Genomic DNA, 24,417 nt, shown 5'->3' with positions numbered 1-24,417 from the left:
TCTCCTGAATAACTACAAGTCACTGACTCTCCTTTACAACTCCAACACAATGACTCTCCTGTATAACTGCAACGCACTGACTCTCCTGTATAACTCCAACATACTGACTCCCCTGTATAACAGCAACAAACTGACACTCCTTTATAGCTCCAACCTGCTGAAATCTCCTTTATAATTCCAATACTCTGACTCTCCCGTATATCTCCAACACACTGACTCGCCTGTATAACTCCAACACACTGACACCCCTGTATAACAACAACACACTATCTCTCCTGTATAACTCCAACACACTGACTCTCCTGTATAACTATAACGCACTGACACTCCTGTATAACTCCAACATACCGACTCTCCTGTATAGCTCCAACACACTGACTCTCTTGTATAACTACAACGCACTGACTCTCCTGTATAACTCCACCACAATGACTCACCTGTATAACTGCAACGCACTGACTCTCCTGTATAACTCCAACGCACTGACTCTCCTGTATAACTCCAACATACTGACACCCCTGTATAACAGCAACAAACTGACTCTCATTTATAACTGCAAAACTACTGACTCTCATGTAAAATTGCAACTCATTGAATCTCCTATATACCTCCATCCTAGTGACTCTCCTGTATAACTACAACACACTGACTCTCCTGTATAACTCCAACACACTGACAGTCTCGAATAATTGCAACACAATGACTCTCGCATATTTCTGCAACACGACTCTCGCGTATTACTGTAACACAATGACTGTCCAATATAGCCCCTAGACACTGACTTTTCTGTATAACTCCAACCTACGTGCGCTCCTGTACAATTCCAATACACTGACTCTCCTTTCTAACTCCAACCTGCTCAATCTTCTGTATAATTCCAATACTCTGACTCTCCAGTATAACACCAACGTACTGACTCTCCTGTATAACACCAACGTACTGAGTCTCCTGTATAACCTCAACACAGTGACTCTCGCGTATACCAGCAATAAAATGACTCTCATGTAAAACTGCAACCCACTGACTCTCGCATATAAATGCAACACACTGACTCTCTTGTATAACTACAACGCACTGACTCTCCTGTATAACTCCAACAAAATGACTCTCCTGAATAACTCCAACACACTGACTCTCCTGTATAACTCCAACATACTTACTATCCTGTATAATTCCACAACACTGACTCTCCTGTATAACAACACACTAACTCTCCTGTATAACTCCAACACACTAACTCTCCTGTATAACTCCAACATACTGACTCTCCTGTATAACTACAACGCACCGACTTTCCTGTATAACTCCAACACAATGACTCTCCTGTAAAGCTGCAAAGCACTGACAGTCCTGTATAACTCCAACGCACTGCCTCTCCTGTATAACACCAACATACTGACACTGCTGCATAACAGCAACAAGCTGACTCTCCTTTATAACTCCAAAACTACTGACTCTCATGTAAAATTCCAACTCATTGAATCTCCTATATACCTCCATCCTACTGACTCTCCTGTATAACTCCAACACACTGACTCTCCTGCATAACTCCAACACACTGACTCTCCTGTATAACTCCAGCACACTGACTCTCCTGTATAACTCCAACACAGTGACTCTCGCGTATAATAACAATAAAATGACTCTCGTGTACAACTGCAACCCACTGACTATCGCATATAAATCCAACACACTGACTCTCCTGAATAACTACAACTCACTGAGTCTCCTGTATAACTCCAACACACTGTCTCTCCTGTATAACCCCTACATATCGACTCTCCTGTATAACTCCAACACAATGACTCTCCTGTTTAACTGCAACGCAGTGACTCTCCTGTATAACTCCAACACACTGACTCTCCTGTATAACAACAACACACTAACTCTCCTGTATAACTCCAACACACTAACTCCCCTGGATAACTCCAACACACTGACTCTCCTGTATAGCTCAAACATACTGACTCTTCTGTATAACGCAACCTACTTGCTCTCCTGTACAATTCCAATATACTGAATCTCCTTTATAACTCCAACACACTGACTCTCCTGTATATCAACAACACACTAACTCTCCTGTATAACTCCAACACACTGTCTCTCCTGTATAACTCCAACATATCGACTCTCCTGTATAACTCCAACACACTAACTCCCCTGGATAACTCCAACACACTGACTCTCCTGTATAACTCAAACACAGTGACTCTCGCGTAGAACAGCAATAAAATGACTCTCGTGTACAACTGCAACCCACTGACTATTGCATATAAATCCAACACGCTGACTCTCCTGAATAACTACAAGTCACTGACTCTCCTTTACAACTCCAACACAATGACTCTCCTGTATAACTGCAACGCACTGACTCTCCTGTATAACTCCAACATACTGACACCCCTGTATAACAGCAACAAACTGACTCTCCTTTATAACTGCAAAACTACTGACTCTCATGTAAAATTGCAACTCATTGAATCTCCTATATACCTCCATCCTAGTGACTCTCCTGTATAACTACAACACACTGACTCTCCTGTATAACTCCAACACACTGACACTCTCGTATAATTGCAACACAATGACTCTCGCATATTTCTGCAACACGACTCTCTCGTATTACTGTAACACAATGACTGTCCAATATAGCCCCTAGACACTGACTTTTCTGTATAACTCCAACCTACGTGCGCTCCTGTACAATTCCAATACACTGACTCTCCTTTCTAACTCCAACCTGCTGAATCTTCTGTATAATTCCAATACTCTGACTCTCCAGTATAACACCAACGTACTGACTCTCCTGTATAACACCAACGTACTGAGTCTCCTGTATAACCTCAACACAGTGACTCTCGCGTATACCAGCAATAAAATGACTCTCATGTAAAACTGCAACCCACTGACTCACGCATATAACAGCAACAAGCTGACTCTCCTTTATAACTCCAAAACTACTGACTCTCATGTAAAATTCCAACTCATTGAATCTCCTATATACCTCCATCCTACTGACTCTCCTGTATAACTCCAACACACTGACTCTCCTGCATAACTCCAACACACTGACTCTCCTGTATAACTCCAGCACACTGACTCTCCTGTATAACTCCAACACAGTGACTCTCGCGTATAACAGCAATAAAATGACTCTCGTGTACAACTGCAACCCACTGACTATCGCAGATAAATCCAACACACTGACTCTCCTGAATAACTACAAGTCACTGACTCTCCTTTACAACTCCAACACAATGACTCTCCTGTATAACTGCAACGCACTGACTCTCCTGTATAACTCCAACATACTGACTCCCCTGTATAACAGCAACAAACTGACACTCCATTATAGCTCCAACCTGCTGAAATCTCCTTTATAATTCCAATACTCTGACTCTCCCTTATAACTCCAACACACTGACTCGCCTGTATAACTCCAACACACTGACACCCCTGTATAACAACAACACACTATCTCTCCTGTATAACTCCAACACACTGACTCTCCTGTATAAATATAACGCACTGACTCTCCTGTATAACTCCAACATACCGACTCTCCTGTATAGCTCCAACACACTGACTCTCCAGTATAACACCAACGTACTGACTCTCCTGTATAACACCAACGTACTGAGTCTCCTGTATAACCTCAACACAGTGACTCTCACGTATACCAGCAATAAAATGACTCTCATGTAAAACTGCAACCCACTGACTCTCGCATATAACAGCAACAAGCTGACTCTCCTTTATAACTCCAAAACTACTGACTCTCATGTAAAATTCCAACTCATTGAATCTCCTATATACCTCCATCCTACTGACTCTCCTGTATAACTCCAACACACTGACTCTCCTGCATAACTCCAACACACTGACTCTCCTGTATAACTCCAGCACACTGACTCTCCTGTATAACTCCAACACAGTGACTCTCGCGTATAACAGCAATAAAATGACTCTCGTGTACAACTGCAACCCACTGACTATCGCAGATAAATCCAACACACTGACTCTCCTGAATAACTACAAGTCACTGACTCTCCTTTACAACTCCAACACAATGACTCTCCTGTATAACTGCAATGCACTGACTCTCCTGTATAACTCCAACATACTGACTCCCCTGTATAACAGCAACAAACTGACACTCCATTATAGCTCCAACCTGCTGAAATCTCCTTTATAATTCCAATACTCTGACTCTCCCGTATAACTCCAACACACTGACTCGCCTGTATAACTCCAACACACTGACACCCCTGTATTACAACAACACACTAACTCTCCTGTATAACTCCAACACACTAACTCCCCTGGATAACTCCAACACACTGACTCTCCTGTATAGCTCAAACATACTGACTCTTCTGTATAACGCAACCTACTTGCTCTCCTGTACAATTCCAATATACTGAATCTCCTTTATAACTCCAACACACTGACTCTCCTGTATATCAACAACACACTAACTCTCCTGTATAACTCCAACACACTGTCTCTCCTGTATAACTCCAACATATCGACTCACCTGTATAACTCCAACACAATGACTCTCCTGTTTAACTGCAACGCAGTGACTCTCCTATATAACTCCAACACACTGACTCTCCTGTATAATAACAACACACTAACTCTCCTGTATAACTCCAACACACTAACTCCCCTGGATAACTCCAACACACTGACTCTCCTGTATAACTCAAACACAGTGACTCTCGCGTAGAACAGCAATAAAATGACTCTCGTGTACAACTGCAACCCACTGACTATTGCATATAAATCCAACACACTGACTCTCCTGAATAACTACAAGTCACTGACTCTCCTTTACAACTCCAACACAATGACTCTCCTGTATAACTGCAACGCACTGACTCTCCTGTATAACTCCAACATACTGACACCCCTGTATAACAGCAACAAACTGACTCTCCTTTATAACTGCAAAACTACTGACTCTCATGTAAAATTGCAACTCATTGAATCTCCTATATACCTCCATCCTAGTGACTCTCCTGTATAACTACAACACACTGACTCTCCTGTATAACTCCAACACACTGACACTCTCGTATAATTGCAACACAATGACTCTCGCATATTTCTGCAACACGACTCTCTCGTATTACTGTAACACAATGACTGTCCAATATAGCCCCTAGACACTGACTTTTCTGTATAACTCCAAACTACGTGCGCTCCTGTACAATTCCAATACACTGACTCTCCTTTCTAACTCCAACCTGCTCAATCTTCTGTATAATTCCAATACTCTGACTCTCCAGTATAACACCAACGTACTGACTCTCCTGTATAACACCAACGTACTGAGTCTCCTGTATAACCTCAACACACTGACTCTCCTGAATAACTACAAGTCACTGACTCTCCTTTACAACTCCAACACAATGACTCTCCTGTATAACTGCAACGCACTGACTCTCCTGTATAACTCCAACATACTGACTCCCCTGTATAACAGCAACAAACTGACACTCCATTATAGCTCCAACCTGCTGAAATCTCCTTTATAATTCCAATACTCTGACTCTCCCGTATAACTCCAACACACTGACTCGCCTGTATAACTCCAACACACTGACACCCCTGTATAACAACAACACACTATCTCTCCTGTATAACTCCAACACACTGACTCTCCTGTATAACTATAACGCACTGACTCTCCTGTATAACTCCAACATACCGACTCTCCTGTATAGCTCCAACACACTGACTCTCCAGTATAACACCAACGTACTGACTCTCCTGTATAACACCAACGTACTGAGTCTCCTGTATAACCTCAACACAGTGACTCTCGCGTATACCAGCAATAAAATGACTCTCATGTAAAACTGCAACCCACTGACTCTCGCATATAACAGCAACAAGCTGACTCTCCTTTATAACTCCAAAACTACTGACTCTCATGTAAAATTCCAACTCATTGAATCTCCTATATACCTCCATCCTACTGACTCTCCTGTATAACTCCAACACACTGACTCTCCTGCATAACTCCAACACACTGACTCTCCTGTATAACTCCAGCACACTGACTCTCCTGTATAACTCCAACACAGTGACTCTCGCGTATAACAGCAATAAAATGACTCTCGTGTACAACTGCAACCCACTGACTATCGCAGATAAATCCAACACACTGACTCTCCTGAATAACTACAAGTCACTGACTCTCCTTTACAACTCCAACACAATGACTCTCCTGTATAACTGCAATGCACTGACTCTCCTGTATAACTCCAACATACTGACTCCCCTGTATAACAGCAACAAACTGACACTCCATTATAGCTCCAACCTGCTGAAATCTCCTTTATAATTCCAATACTCTGACTCTCCCGTATAACTCCAACACACTGACTCGCCTGTATAACTCCAACACACTGACACCCCTGTATAACAACAACACACTAACTCTCCTGTATAACTCCAACACACTAACTCCCCTGGATAACTCCAACACACTGACTCTCCTGTATAGCTCAAACATACTGACTCTTCTGTATAACGCAACCTACTTGCTCTCCTGTACAATTCCAATATACTGAATCCCCTTTATAACTCCAACACACTGACTCTCCTGTATATCAACAACACACTAACTCTCCTGTATAACTCCAACACACTGTCTCTCCTGTATAACTCCAACATATCGACTCTCCTGTATAACTCCAACACAATGACTCTCCTGTTTAACTGCAACGCAGTGACTCTCCTATATAACTCCAACACACTGACTCTCCTGTATAATAACAACACACTAACTCTCCTGTATACCTCCAACACACTAACTCCCCTGGATAACTCCAACACACTGACTCTCCTGTATAACTCAAACACAGTGACTCTCGCGTAGAACAGCAATAAAATGACTCTCGTGTACAACTGCAACCCACTGACTATTGCATATAAATCCAACACACTGACTCTCCTGAATAACTACAAGTCACTGACTCTCCTTTACAACTCCAACACAATGACTCTCCTGTATAACTGCAACGCACTGACTCTTCTGTATAACTCAACCTATTTGCTCTCCTGTACAATTCCAATATACTGAATCTCCTTTATAACTCCAACACACTGACTCTCCTGTATATCAACAACACACTAACTCTCCTGTATAACTCCAACACACTGTCTCTCCTGTATAACTCCAACATATCGACTCTCCTGTATAACTCCAACACAATGACTCTCCTGTTTAACTGCAACGCAGTGACTCTCCTGTATAACTCCAACACACTGACTCTCCTGTATAACAACAACACACTAACTCTCCTGTATAACTCCAACACACTAACTCCCCTGGATAACTCCAACACACTGACTCTCCTGTATAACTCAAGCATACTGACTCTCCTGTATAACTCCAAGGCACTGACTCTCGTCTATAACTACAAACTGCTGTCTGTCCTGTATAACTCCAACATACTGACTCTCCTGTATAACTCCAACACTCTGTCTCTCCTGTATAACTCCAACATATCGACTCTCCTGTATAACTCCAACACAATGACTCTCCTGTTTAACTGCAACGCAGTGACTCTCCTGTATAACTCCAACGCACTGACTCTCCTGTATAACTCCAACATACTGACACCCCTGTATAACAGCAACAAACTGACTCTCCTATATAACTCCAACACACTGACACTCTCGTATAATTGCAACACAATGACTCTCGCATATTTCTGCAACACGACTCTCGCGTATTACTGTAACACAATGACTGTCCAATATAGCCCCTAGACACTGACTCTCCTTTCTAACTCCAACCTGCTGAATCTCCTGTATAATTCTTATACTCTGACTCTCCTGTATAACACCAACGTACTGACTCTCCTGTATAACACCAACGTACTGAGTCTCCTGTATAACCCCAACTCACTGACTCTCCTGTATAACAACACACTAACTCTCCTGTATAACTCCAACACACTAACTCTCCTGTATAACTCCAACATACTGACTCTCCTGTATAACTACAACGCACCGACTTTCCTGTATAACTCCAACACAATGACTCTCCTGTATAACTGCAAAGCACTGACAGTCCTGTATAACTCCAACGCACTGCCTCTCCTGTATAACACCAACATACTGACACTGCTGTATAACAGCAACAAGCTGACTCTCCTTTATAACTCCAAAACTACTGACTCTCCTGTATAACTCCAACACACTGACTCTCCTGTATAATAACAACACACTAACTCTCCTGTATAACTCGAACACACTAACTCCCCTGGATAACTCCAACACACTGACTCTCCTGTATAACTCAAACACAGTGACTCTCGCGTAGAACAGTAATAAAATGACTCTCGTGTACAACTGCAACCCACTGACTATTGCATATAAATCCAACACACTGACTCTCCTGAATAACTACAAGTCACTGACTCTCCTTTACAACTCCAACACAATGACTCTCCTGTATAACTGCAACGCACTGACTCTCCTGTATAACTCCAACATACTGACACCCCTGTATAACAGCAACAAACTGACTCTCCTTTATAACTGCAAAACTACTGACTCTCATGTAAAATTGCAACTCATTGAATCTCCTATATACCTCCATCCTAGTGACTCTCCTGTATAACTACAACACACTGACTCTCCTGTATAACTCCAACACACTGACACTCTCGTATAATTGCAACACAATGACTCTCGCATATTTCTGCAACACGACTCTCGCGTATTACTGTAACACAATGACTGTCCAATATAGCCCCTAGACACTGACTTTTCTGTATAACTCCAACCTACGTGCGCTCCTGTACAATTCCAATACACTGACTCTCCTTTCTAACTCCAACCTGCTGAATCTTCTGTATAATTCCAATACTCTGACTCTCCTGTATAACACCAACGTACTGACTCTCCTGTATAACACCAACGTACTGAGTCTCCTGTATAACCTCAACACAGTGACTCTCGCGTATACCAGCAATAAAATGACTCTCATGTAAAACTGTAACCCACTGACTCTCGCATATAAATGCAACACACTGACTCTCTTGTATAACTACAACGCACTGACTCTCCTGTATAACTCCAACAAAATGACTCTCCTGAATAACTCCAACACACTGACTCTCCTGTATAACTCCAACATACTTACTATCCTGTATAATTCCACAACACTGACTGTCCTGTATAACTCCAACACACTGACTCTCCTGTATATCAACAACACACTAACTCTCCTGTATAACTCCAACACACTGTCTCTCCTGTATAACTCCAACATATCGACTCTCCTGTATAACTCCAACACAATGACTCTCCTGTTTAACTGCAACGCAGTGACTCTCCTGTATAACTCCAACACACTGACTCTCCTGTATATCAACAACACACTAACTCTCCTGTATAACTCCAACACACTGTCTCTCCTGTATAACTCCAACATATCGACTCTCCTGTATAACTCCAACACAATGACTCTCCTGTTTAACTGCAACGCAGTGACTCTCCTGTATAACTCCAACACACTGACTCTCCTGTATAACAACAACACACTAACTCTCCTGTATAACTCCAGCACACTGACTCTCCTGTATAACTCCAACACAGTGACTCTCGCGTATAACAGCAATAAAATGACTCTCGTGTACAACTGCAACCCACTGACTATCGCATATAAATCCAACACACTGACTCTCCTGAATAACTACAACTCACTGAGTCTCCTGTATAACTCCAACACACTGTCTCTCCTGTATAACCCCTACATATCGACTCTCCTGTATAACTCCAACACAATGACTCTCCTGTTTAACTGCAACGCAGTGACTCTCCTGTATAACTCCAACACACTGACTCTCCTGTATAACAACAACACACTATCTCAACTGTATAACTCCAACACACTAACTCCCCTGGATAACTCCAACACACTGACTCTCCTGTATAGCTCAAACATACTGACTCTTCTGTATAACGCAACCTACTTGCTCTCCTGTACAATTCCAATATACTGAATCCCCTTTATAACTCCAACACACTGACTCTCCTGTATATCAACAACACACTAACTCTCCTGTATAACTCCAACACACTGTCTCTCCTGTATAACTCCAACATATCGACTCTCCTGTATAACTCCAACACAATGACTCTCCTGTTTAACTGCAACGCAGTGACTCTCCTATATAACTCCAACACACTGACTCTCCTGTATAATAACAACACACTAACTCTCCTGTATACCTCCAACACACTAACTCCCCTGGATAACTCCAACACACTGACTCTCCTGTATAACTCAAACACAGTGACTCTCGCGTAGAACAGCAATAAAATGACTCTCGTGTACAACTGCAACCCACTGACTATTGCATATAAATCCAACACACTGACTCTCCTGAATAACTACAAGTCACTGACTCTCCTTTACAACTCCAACACAATGACTCTCCTGTATAACTGCAACGCACTGACTCTTCTGTATAACTCAACCTATTTGCTCTCCTGTACAATTCCAATATACTGAATCTCCTTTATAACTCCAACACACTGACTCTCCTGTATATCAACAACACACTAACTCTCCTGTATAACTCCAACACACTGTCTCTCCTGTATAACTCCAACATATCGACTCTCCTGTATAACTCCAACACAATGACTCTCCTGTTTAACTGCAACGCAGTGACTCTCCTGTATAACTCCAACACACTGACTCTCCTGTATAACAACAACACACTAACTCTCCTGTATAACTCCAACACACTAACTCCCCTGGATAACTCCAACACACTGACTCTCCTGTATAACTCAAGCATACTGACTCTCCTGTATAACTCCAAGGCACTGACTCTCGTCTATAACTACAAACTGCTGTCTGTCCTGTATAACTCCAACATACTGACTCTCCTGTATAACTCCAACACTCTGTCTCTCCTGTATAACTCCAACATATCGACTCTCCTGTATAACTCCAACACAATGACTCTCCTGTTTAACTGCAACGCAGTGACTCTCCTGTATAACTCCAACGCACTGACTCTCCTGTATAACTCCAACATACTGACACCCCTGTATAACAGCAACAAACTGACTCTCCTATATAACTCCAACACACTGACACTCTCGTATAATTGCAACACAATGACTCTCGCATATTTCTGCAACACGACTCTCGCGTATTACTGTAACACAATGACTGTCCAATATAGCCCCTAGACACTGACTCTCCTTTCTAACTCCAACCTGCTGAATCTCCTGTATAATTCTTATACTCTGACTCTCCTGAATAACACCAACGTACTGACTCTCCTGTATAACACCAACGTACTGAGTCTCCTGTATAACCCCAACTCACTGACTCTCCTGTATAACAACACACTAACTCTCCTGTATAACTCCAACACACTAACTCTCCTGTATAACTCCAACATACTGACTCTCCTGTATAACTACAACGCACCGACTTTCCTGTATAACTCCAACACAATGACTCTCCTGTATAACTGCAAAGCACTGACAGTCCTGTATAACTCCAACGCACTGCCTCTCCTGTATAACACCAACATACTGACACTGCTGTATAACAGCAACAAGCTGACTCTCCTATATAACTCCAACACACTGACTCTCCTGTATAATAACAACACACTAACTCTCCTGTATAACTCGAACACACTAACTCCCCTGGATAACTCCAACACACTGACTCTCCTGTATAACTCAAACACAGTGACTCTCGCGTAGAACAGTAATAAAATGACTCTCGTGTACAACTGCAACCCACTGACTATTGCATATAAATCCAACACACTGACTCTCCTGAATAACTACAAGTCACTGACTCTCCTTTACAACTCCAACACAATGACTCTCCTGTATAACTGCAACGCACTGACTCTCCTGTATAACTCCAACATACTGACACCCCTGTATAACAGCAACAAACTGACTCTCCTTTATAACTGCAAAACTACTGACTCTCATGTAAAATTGCAACTCATTGAATCTCCTATATACCTCCATCCTAGTGACTCTCCTGTATAACTACAACACACTGACTCTCCTGTATAACTCCAACACACTGACACTCTCGTATAATTGCAACACAATGACTCTCGCATATTTCTGCAACACGACTCTCGCGTATTACTGTAACACAATGACTGTCCAATATAGCCCCTAGACACTGACTTTTCTGTATAACTCCAACCTACGTGCGCTCCTGTACAATTCCAATACACTGACTCTCCTTTCTAACTCCAACCTGCTGAATCTTCTGTATAATTCCAATACTCTGACTCTCCTGTATAACACCAACGTACTGACTCTCCTGTATAACACCAACGTACTGAGTCTCCTGTATAACCTCAACACAGTGACTCTCGCGTATACCAGCAATAAAATGACTCTCATGTAAAACTGTAACCCACTGACTCTCGCATATAAATGCAACACACTGACTCTCTTGTATAACTACAACGCACTGACTCTCCTGTATAACTCCAACAAAATGACTCTCCTGAATAACTCCAACACACTGACTCTCCTGTATAACAACACACTAGCTCTCCTGTATAACTCCAACACACTAACTCTCCTGTATAACTCCAACACAATGACTCTCCTGTATAACTGCAAAGCACTGACTCTCCTGTATAACTCCAACGCACTGACTCTCCTGTATAACACCAACATACTGACACTGCTGTATAACAGCAAAAAACTGACTCTCCTTTATAACTCCAAAACTACTGACTCTCATGTAAAATTCCAACTCATTGAATCTCCTATATACCTCCATCCTACTGACTCTCCTGTATAACTCCAACACACTGACTCTCCTGTATAACTCCAACACAGTGACTCTCGCGTATAACAGCAATAAAATGACTCTCGTGTACAACTGCAACCCACTGACTATCGCATATAAATCCTACACACTAACTCTCCTGAATAACTACTACTCACTGACTCTCCTGTATAACTCCAACATACTGACTCCCCTGTATAACAGCAACAAACTGACTCTCCATTATAGCTCATACCTGCTGAAATCTCCTTTATAATTCCAATACTCTGACTCTCCTGTATAACTCCAACACACTGACTCGCCTGTATAACTCCAACACACTGACTCTCCTGTATAACGCCAACACACTGACTCGCCTATATAACAACAACAAACTGACTCTCCATTATAGCTCCAACCTACTGACTCTCATGTATAATTCCAGCTCATTGACACTACTATATAACTCCATCCTGCTGACTCTCCTGAATAACTGCAACACAATGACTCTTGCATACAGAGCAACACAAAGACTCTCGGGTATTACAGCAACACACTGACTCTCCTGTATAGCTCAAACATACTGACTCTTCTGTATAACTCAACCTATTTGCTCTCCTGTACAATTCCAATATACTGAATCTCCTTTATAACTCCAACACACTGACTCTCCTGTATATCAACAACACACTAACTCTCCTGTATAACTCCAACACACTGTCTCTCCTGTATAACTCCAACATATCGACTCTCCTGTATAACTCCAACACAATGACTCTCCTGTATAACAACAACACACTAACTCTCCTGTATAACTCCAACACACTAACTCCCCTGGATAACTCCAACACACTGACTCTCCTGTATAACTCAAACATACTGACTCTCCTGTATAACTCCAAGGCACTGACTCTCGTCTATAACTACAAACTGCTGTCTGTCCTGTATAACTCCAACATACTGACTCTCCTGTATAACTCCAACACTCTGTCTCTCCTGTATAACTCCAACATATCGACTCTCCTGTATAACTCCAACACAATGACTCTCCTGTTTAACTGCAACGCAGTGACTCTCCTGTATAACTCCAACGCACTGACTCTCCTGTATAACTCCAACATACTGACACCCCTGTATAACAGCAACAAACTGACTCTCCTATATAACTCCAACACACTGACACTCTCGTATAATTGCAACACAATGACTCTCGCATATTTCTGCAACACGACTCTCGCGTATTACTTTAACACAATGACTGTCCAATATAGCCCCTAGACACTGACTCTCCTTTCTAACTCCAACCTGCTGAATCTCCTGTATAATTCCTATACTCTGACTCTCCTGTATAACACCAACGTACTGACTCTCCTGTATAACACCAACGTACTGAGTCTCCTGTATAACCCCAACACACTGACTCTCCTGTATAACAACACACTAACTCTCCTGTATAACTCCAACACACTAACTCTCCTGTATAACTCCAACATACTGACTCTCCTGTATAACTACAACGCACCGACTTTCCTGTATAACTCCAACACAATGACTCTCCTGTATAACTGCAAAGCACTGACAGTCCTGTATAACTCCAACGCACTGCCTCTCCTGTATAACACCAACATACTGACACTGCTGTATAACAGCAACAAGCTGACTCTCCTTTATAACTCCAAAACTACTGACTCTCATGTAAAATTCCAACTCATTGAATCTCCTATATACCTCCATCCTACTGACTCTCCTGTATAACTCCAACACACTGACTCTCCTGCATAACTCCAACACACTGACTCTCCTGTATAACTCCAGCACACTAACTCTCCTGTATAACTCCAACACAGTGACTCTCGCGTATAACAGCAATAAAATGACTCTCGTGTACAACTGCAACCCACTGACTATCGCTTATAAATCCAACACACTGACTCTCCTGAATAGCTACAACTCACTGAGTCTCCTGTATAACTCCAACACACTGTCTCTCCTGTATAACCCCTACATATCGACTCTCCTGTATAACTCCAACACAATGACTCTCCTGTTTAACTGCAATGCAGTGACTCTCCTGTATAACTCCAACACACTGACTCTCCTGTATAACAACAACACACTAACTCAACTGTATAACTCCAACACACTAACTCCCCTGGATAACTCCAACACACTGACTCTCCTGTATAGCTCAAACATACTGACTCTTCTGTATAACGCAACCTACTTGCTCTCCTGTACAATTCCAATATACTGAATCTCCTGTATAACTCCAACACACTGACTCTCCTGTATAACAACAACACACTAACTCTCTTGTATTACTCCAACACACTAACTCCCCTGGATAACTCCAACACACTGACTCTCCTGTATAACTCAAACACAGTGACTCTCGCGTAGAACAGCAATAAAATGACTCTCGTGTACAACTGCAACCCACTGACTATTGCATATAACTCCAACACACTGACTCTCCTGAATAACTCCAACACAGTGACTCTCACGTATAACAGCAATAAAATGACTCTCGTGTACAACTGCAACCCACTGACTATCGCATATAAATCCAACACACTGACTCTCCTGAATAACTACAACTCACTGACTCTCCTTTACAACTCCAACACAATGACTCTCCTGTATAACTGCAACGCACTGGCTCTCCTGTATAACTCCAACATACTGACTCCCCTGTATAACAGCAACAAACTGACTCTCCATTATAGCTCCAACCTGCTGAAATCTCCTTTATAATTCCAATACTCTGACTCTCCTGTATAACTCCAACACACTGACTCGCCTGTATAACTCCAACACACTGACTCTCCTGTATAACGCCAACACACTGACTCGCCTATATAACAACAACAAACTGACTCTCCATTATAGCTCCAACCTACTGACTCTCATGTATAATTGCAGCTCATTGACACTACTATATAACTCCATCCTACTGACTCTCCTGAATAACTGCAACACACTGACTCTCCTGTATAATGCCAACACACTGACTCGCCTATATAACAACAACAAACTGACTCTCCATTATAGCTCCAACCTACTAACTCTCATGTATAATTCCAGCTCATTGACACTACTATATAACTCCATCCTACTGACTCTCCTGAATAATTACAACACACTGACTCTCCTGTATAACTCCAACACACTGACTCTCGTATATAATTGCAACACAATGACTCTTGCTTATTACAGCAACACAAAGACTCTCGGGTATTACAGCAACACAATGACTGTCGCGTATAACCCCTATCCACTGACTCTTCTGTATAACTCAACCTACTTGCTCTCCTGTACAATTCCAATATACTGAATCTCCTTTATAACTCCAACACACTGACTCTCCTGTATATCAACAACACACTAACTCTCCTGTATAACTCCAACACACTGTCTCTCCTGTATAACTCCAACATATCGACTCTCCTGTATAACTCCAACACAATGACTCTCCTGTTTAACTGCAACGCAGTGACTCTCCTGTATAACTCCAACGCACTGACTCTCCTGTATAACAGCAACAAACTGACTCTCCTTTATAACTCCAAAACTACTGAGTCTCTTGTAAAATTCCAACTCATTGAATCTCCTATATACCTCCATCCTACTGACTCTCCTGTATAGCTCCAACACACTGACACTCTCGTATAATTGCAACACAATGACTCTCGCATATTTCTGCAACACGACTCTCGCGTATTACTGTAACACAATGACTGTCCAATATAGCCCCTAGGCACTGACTCTTCTGTATAACTCCAAGCTACATGCACTCCTGTACAATTCCAATACACTGACTCTCCTTTCTAACTCCAACCTGCTGAATCTCCTGTATAATTCCAATACTCTGACTCTCCTGTATAACACCAACGTACTGACTCTCCTGTATAACACCAACGTACTGAGTCTCCTGTATAACCCCAACACAGTGACTCTCGCGTATAACAGCAATAAAATGACTCTCGTGTACAACTGCAACCCACTGACTCTCGCATATAAATGCAACACACTGACTCTCTTGTATAACTACAACGCACTGACTCTCCTGTATAACTCCAACACACTGACTCTCCTGTATAACTCCAACATACTTACTATCCTGTATAATTCCACAACACTGACTGTCCTGTATAACTCCAACACACTGACTCTCCTGTATAACAACAACACACTAACTCTCTTGTTTAACTCCAACACACTAACTCTCCTGTATAACTCCAACACAATGACTCTCCTGTATAACTCCAACGCACTGACTCTCCTGTATAACACCAACATACTGACACCGCTGTATAACAGCAACAAACTGACTCTCCTTTATAACTCCAAAACTACTGACTCTCATGTAAAATTCCAACTCATTGAATCTCCTATATACCTCCATCCTACTGACTCTCCTGTATAACTACAACACACTGACTCTCCATTATAGCTCCAACCTACTGACTCTCATGTATAATTCCAGCTCATTGACAGTACTTTCTTTCTTTTTAAATCTTTTTATTAATTTTAAGAAGAACGTAGATGAAATATGAATACAAAGCATTTGAGAATACATAATTAATAGTTTAAAAGACAATCAGATATATAATAATCAATATATAAGGCCTCCCGATCTCACAGTATTTATGTAAAAGAAACAGAAAAAGAGAAAAAAAATCCAAAAAAAAGAAAAAAAAACTTACCAACATGGACCATTATATAATGTTAAATACATACAGTAGTGCCAATATCTCCAAACCTCCATCCAAACAATTGAGGATAATAAAAGTAAGGTTTAGGAAAAGACCATTTAACTCATGTAAAAATGTTGAATAAATGGTCTCCACGTTTCTTCAAATTTAACTGAAGAATCAAAAACCATGCTTCTTATTTTTTCTAAACTCAAACAAGAGATAGTTTGAGAAAACCACTGAAATACAGTTGGAGGATTAGTTTCTTTCCAATTCAGTAAAATTGATTTTCTATCCATTAATGTAACAAATGCAATCATTCGTTGAGATGAAACGGATAAACGGTTATTATCCATCATTGGTAAACCGAGAATTGCAGTAAAAGGATGCGGTTGGAAATTGATATTTAAAACTCTTGAAATAATATTAAAAATATCTTTCCAATAATTTTGTAAACAAGGACAAGACCAGAACATGTGAGTCAATGAAGCAACATCAGAATGACATCTGTCACAGGTTGAATTAACATGAGAATAAAATCGAGCAAGTTTATCCTTAGACTTATGAGCTCTATGTACAACCTTAAATTGTATTAGGGCATGTTTAGCACAAATAGAGGACGAATTTACCAATAATAAAAATGTTTCCCATTGCTCAGTGGATATAGGACAATACAATTCTTCTTGCCATTCCTTCTTAATTTTTTCTGAAACATCTGGCTGTAAATTCATAATCATATTATAAGTGATAGCTACTAAACCCTTTTGACAAGGATTGAGGGCTAAAATTCTTTCTGTAATGTCCAATGGACATTCTTTCGAAAAAGACTTTAATTCATTATACAAGAAATTTGTGATTTGCAAATATCTAAAAAAATGAGTTTTAGGTAAGTTATATTTATTAGATAGCTGTTCAAAGGACATAATGTTATCATCCAAAAACAGATCACGAAAACACGTTATACCTTTTGTTTTCCATAAAAGAAAAGCTTGATCCATAGATGAAGGCCGAAAGAAATAGTTAGATATTATAGGACATGATAAAATAAACTTATTCAAACCAAAAAATTTACGAAATTGAAACCAAATTCGTAATGTATATTTGACTATAGGATTAGTTATCTGTTTATTCAATTTGAATAAAGAAAAAGGAAGTGAAGATCCTAAGATTGAAATCAGTGAAAAATCTTGCACAGATTTACATTCCAAATTTACCCATTGTGGGCAAGCAGCTATAGTCAATTCTTGTGTCCAGAACATTATATACCGTATATTAACTGCCCAATATTAAAATCTTAAGTTTGGTAGAGCCAAGCCGCCCTCCTTCTTAGGCTTCTGTAAATATTTTTTGCCTAGTCTAGGATTTTTGTTCTGCCACAAGTAAGAAGATATTTTAGAGTCAACAGTATCAAAAAAAGATTTAGGAATAGAAATTGGTAATGCTTGAAATAAATATAAAAATTTAGGTAGTATCATCATCTTAATAGCATTAACTCTGCCAACCAGTGACAAAGATAGTGGAGACCACCTAATAGCAAGTTGCTTAATTTGGTCAATTAAAGGTAAAAAATTAGCTTTAAATAAATCTTTATGTTTTTTAGTAATTTTAATACCTAAATAAATAAAATAATCTGTAACAATTTTATATGGTAAATGTTTATAAATTGGAAATTGCATATTTAATGGAAATAGTTCACTCTTATTAAAATTCAATTTATAACCAGAAAAGTTACTAAATTGAGCAAGCGAAGAAGAAATAGCAGGAATAGATCTTTCAGGGTCAGATATATATAATAACAAATCATCAGCATATAATGATACCTTATACGTCGTCTCCCCATGGGTAATACCCAGAATATTGGGTGATTCACGAATAGCTATAGCCAAAGGTTCTAAAGAAATGTCAAATAGTAAAGGACTTAAAGGACAACCTTGCCTTGTACCACGAAATAACTGAAAAAAAAGGGATCTTTGATTATTGATAAAAACCGAAGCTAAGGGTTTATGGTATATTAATTTAATCCATGATATAAATTTTGAACTAAAATTAAAATGTTGCATTGTATTAAATAAATATGGCCATTCAACTCTATCAAATGTTTTTTGGGCATCTAAAGAAATGACACATTCTGGTATTTTAGATGAAGAGGTATAAATAATATTAATTAATTTTCTAATGATAAAAGATGAATAGCAATTTTTAATAAATCCAGTCTGATCTTCAGAAATAATTCGAGGTAATATATTTTCTAATCTAATAGCCAAAATTTTACTAAAAATCTTAAAATCCGTATTCAACAAGAATATAGGCCAATAGGATGCGCATTCAGTAGGGTCTTTATCTTTTTTAAGAATTAAAGAAATGGAAGCTTCATAAAAAGATTGTGGTAATTTGCCTATACTTAATGCATCTTTAAAAATTTTACAAAGCCAAGGAGAATGTATAGAAGAAAAAGATTTTAAAAATTCTGCAGAAAAACCATCTGGACCAGAAGCTTTACCCGAATTCATTGAAAAAATAGCCTTTTCTATTTCAGACTCCGTAATAGGTGTATCTAAAAATACGCTATACTCAACAGTTACTTTTGGGATATTCAATTTCCTTAAAAATTAATTTATTATAGAACAGTCCTTAGTAAATTCTGATTGATATAAGGAATTATAAAAATCCTGAAAGGTTTTATTTATCTCTTTGTAGTCGATCGTCAGAGTACCATCTTGTTTACGAATCCTAGTAATCTGTCGTTTATCCGAAACAATTTTCAATTGGTTAGCCAATAATTTATCAGACTTATCTCCATATATATAGAATAGGGTTTTTGATTTAATTAACTGACATTCAATCAAAGAGGATAATAATAAGCTATGCTCCATTTGAAGTTCCACTCTTTCTTTATAAAGTTCTTTGCTAGGGGTCATTGAATAAATCTTATCAATTGCTTTGATTTTATCAACTAATGTTAATATTTTAGAATTAGTTTGTTTCCTAACTCCAGCAGAGTATGAAATAATCTGTCCACGAATATATGCTTTAAAAGTATCCCATAAAATTCCACTAGAGATCTCTGCTGTAGAATTTGTTGAGAAAAACAAATCAATTTGTTGTTTAATAAAGTTAACAAAGTCTGAATCCTGCCATAAAACAGGATTGAACCTCCAAAATTTAGCATTAATATATGAATCCGTTATCTTAATAGATAACTTCAGAGGTGCATGATCAGATATGGTAATAGAGTCATATTTACAATCAATAACATCTGTAAGTAAATGGTTATCAATGAAAAAGTAATCAATTCTTGAGTAATTATGACAAACATGGGAAAAGTATGAGAACTCTTTTTCATTAGGGTGTAGAAAACGACAAATTTCGCAAATAGTTGAATCAATCATAAAAGAGTTGATGAGAGAAGCCGATTTATTCGGAAGAATTTGGGTGGGCTTGGATCTATCCATGACAGTACTATATACCTCCATCCTACTGACTCTCCTGAATAACTACAACACACTGACTCTCCTGTATAACTCCAACACACTGACTCACATGTATAACTCCAACACACTGACTCTCCTGTATAACGCCAACACACTGACTCGCCTGTATAACAACAACAAACTGACTCTCCATTATACCTCCAACCTACTGACTCTCATGTATAATAACAGCTCATTGACACTACTATATAACTCCATCCTACTGACTCTCCTGAATAACTGCAACACAATGACTCTCGCTTATTACAGCAACACAAAGACTCTCGGGTATTACAGCAACACAATGACTGTCGCATATAACCCCGATCCACTGACTCTTCTCTATAACTCAACCTACTTGCTCTCCTTTACAATTCCAATACACTGAATCTCCTCTATAACTCCAACATACTGACTCTCCTGTATAACGCCAACACACTAACTCTCCTGTATAACTACAACACACTGACTCCCCTGGATAACTCCAACACACTGACTCTGTTGCATAACTCCAACATACTGACTCTTCTGTATAACTCCAATGCATTGACTCTCCTGTATAAGTCCAACACACTGCCTCACCTGTATAAATCCAACACTCTGACTCTCCTCTATAACTCCAACATACTGACTATCTTGTATAACAACAACACACTAACTCTCCTGTATAATTCCACCACACTGACTGTCCTGTATAACTCCAACACACTGACACTCCTGTATAACAACAACATACTAACTCTCCTGTATAACTCGAACACTGACTCCCCTGGATAACTCCAACGCACTGTCTCTCCTGTATATCTCCAACACAATGACTCTCCTGTATAACTGCAACGCACTGACACTCCTGGATAACTCCAACACACTGACTCTCATGTATAATTGCAACACAATGACTCTCACATATTTCTGCAACAGGACTCCCGCGTATTACTATAACACAATGACTGTCCAATATAACCCCTAGACACTGACTCTTCTATATAACTCCAACCTACATGCGCTCCTGTACAATTGCAATACACTGACTCTCCTTTCTAAATCCAACCTGCTGAATCTCCTGTATAATTCCAATACTCTGACTCTCCTGTATAACACCAACGTACTGAGTCTCCCGTATAACTCCAACACAGTGACTCTTGCGTATAACAGCAATAAAATGACTCTCGTGTACAACTGCAACCCACTGACTCTCGCATATAAATCCAACACACTAACACGTCTGGATAAGTCCAACACACTGACTCGCCTGTATAACAACAACAAACTGACTGTCCTGTATAACTCCAACACACTGACTCTCCTGTATAACTACAACACACTGACTCTCCTGTACAACTCTAACACAATGACTCTCCTGTATAACTCCAATGCACTGACTCTCCTGTATAACTCCAACGCAGTGACTCGCCTGTATAACAACAACAAACTCACTCTCCATTATAGCTCCAACCTACTGACTCTCATGTATAATTCCAGCTCATTGACACTACTATATAACTCCATCCTACTGACTCTCCTGAATAACTACAGCACACTGACTCGCCTGTATAACTCCATCCTACTGACTCTCCTGAATCACTGCAACACAATGACTCCCGCTTATTACAGCAACACAAAGACTCTCGGGTATTACAGCAACACAATGACTGTCGCATTTAACCCATATCCACTGACTCTTCTGTATTATTCAACCTTCTTGCTCTCCTGTAAAATTCCAATACACTGACTCTCCTTTATAACTCCAACATACTGACTCTCCTGTATAACTCCCAAACTCTGACTCTCCTCTATAACTCCAAACTATTGACTCTCCAGTATAACTCTAACATACTGACTATCCTGTATAATAACAACACACTAACTCTCCTGTATAATTCAACCACACTGACTGTCCTGTATAACTCCAACACACTGACTCGCCTGTATAACTGCAACGCACTGACTCTCCTGTATAACTCCAACATACTGACTGTCCTGTATAACTCCAACACACTGACTCTCCTGTATAACTACAACACACTGACTCTCCTGTACAACTCTAACACAATGACTCTCCTGTATAACTCCAACGCACTGACTCTCCTGTATAACACCAAAACACTGACCCTCCTCTATAACTACAAACTACTGACTGTCCTGTATAACTCCAACACAGTGAATCTCCTGTATAACTCCAACATACTGACTCTCTTGTATAACTCCAACACGCTGACTCTCCTGTATAACTCCAAGACAGTGACTCTCGCGTATAACAGCAATAAAATGACTCTCGTGTACAACTGCAACCCACTGACTATCGCAAATAAATCCAACACACTGACTCTCCTGAGTAACTACAACTCACTGACTCTCCTGTACAACTCCAACATACTGACTCTCCTGTATAACTGCAACACACTGGCTCTCCTGTATAACTGCAACGCACTGACTCTCCTGTATAATTCCAATACTCTGACTCTCCTGTATAACAACAACAAACTGACTCTCCTTTATAACTCCAATATACTAACTCTCATACATAATTCCAACTCATTGACTCTCCTATATAACTCCATCCTACTGACTCTCCTGTATATCTACAACATACTGACTCTCCTGTATATCTCCAACACAATGATGCTCCTCTACAACTCCAACCTACTGGCTCTCGCATATCACTCCAAAACAATGACTCTTCAGTATAACTCCAACCTAATGATTCCCCTGTATAACTCCAAGTAACTGAGTATCCTGTATAACTCCAACACACTGGCACTTGAGTGTAACTCCTATACACTGACTCCGCTGTATAACTCCAACCTACCTGCTCTCCTGTACAATTCCAACACACTGACTCTCCTGTATAACTCAAACACACTGGCTCTCCTGTTTCACTCCAACACGCTGACTCTCCTGTCCACTCAAACCTACTGGCTCTCGGGTATCACTCCAATACATTGACTCTTCAGTATAACTCCAAACGAATGACTCCCCTGTCTGAATCCAAATAACTGAGTATCCTGTATAACTCCAACACACAGATTCTCGCGTATAACAGCAACACAATGACTCTCGCGTATTACTGCAACACAATGACTGTCGCATATAACTCCAACACACAGACACTTCTGTATACCTCCAACCTACCGACTCTCCTGTATAACTCCAACACACTAACTCTCGCATATAACTGCAACACAACGACACTCGCGTATAACTGCAAAACAATGACTCTCGTGTATTACTCCGATACACTGACAATCGCAAATAACTCAAACGCACTAACGTTCCTGGATAACTCCAATACTCTGACTCGCCTGTATAACAACAACAAACTGACTCTCTATTATAGCTCCAACCTACTGACACTCATGTATAATTCCAGCTCATTAACACTACTATATAACTCCACCCTACTGACTCTCCTGCAGAACTCCAATACAATGACTCTCGCCTTTTA

This window comes from Hemitrygon akajei, chromosome 7 (assembly GCF_048418815.1).
Source record: "Hemitrygon akajei chromosome 7, sHemAka1.3, whole genome shotgun sequence".
NCBI classification, from domain to species: Eukaryota; Metazoa; Chordata; class Chondrichthyes; order Myliobatiformes; family Dasyatidae; genus Hemitrygon; species Hemitrygon akajei.
Note: the sequence above shows the minus strand (reverse complement) of the source record.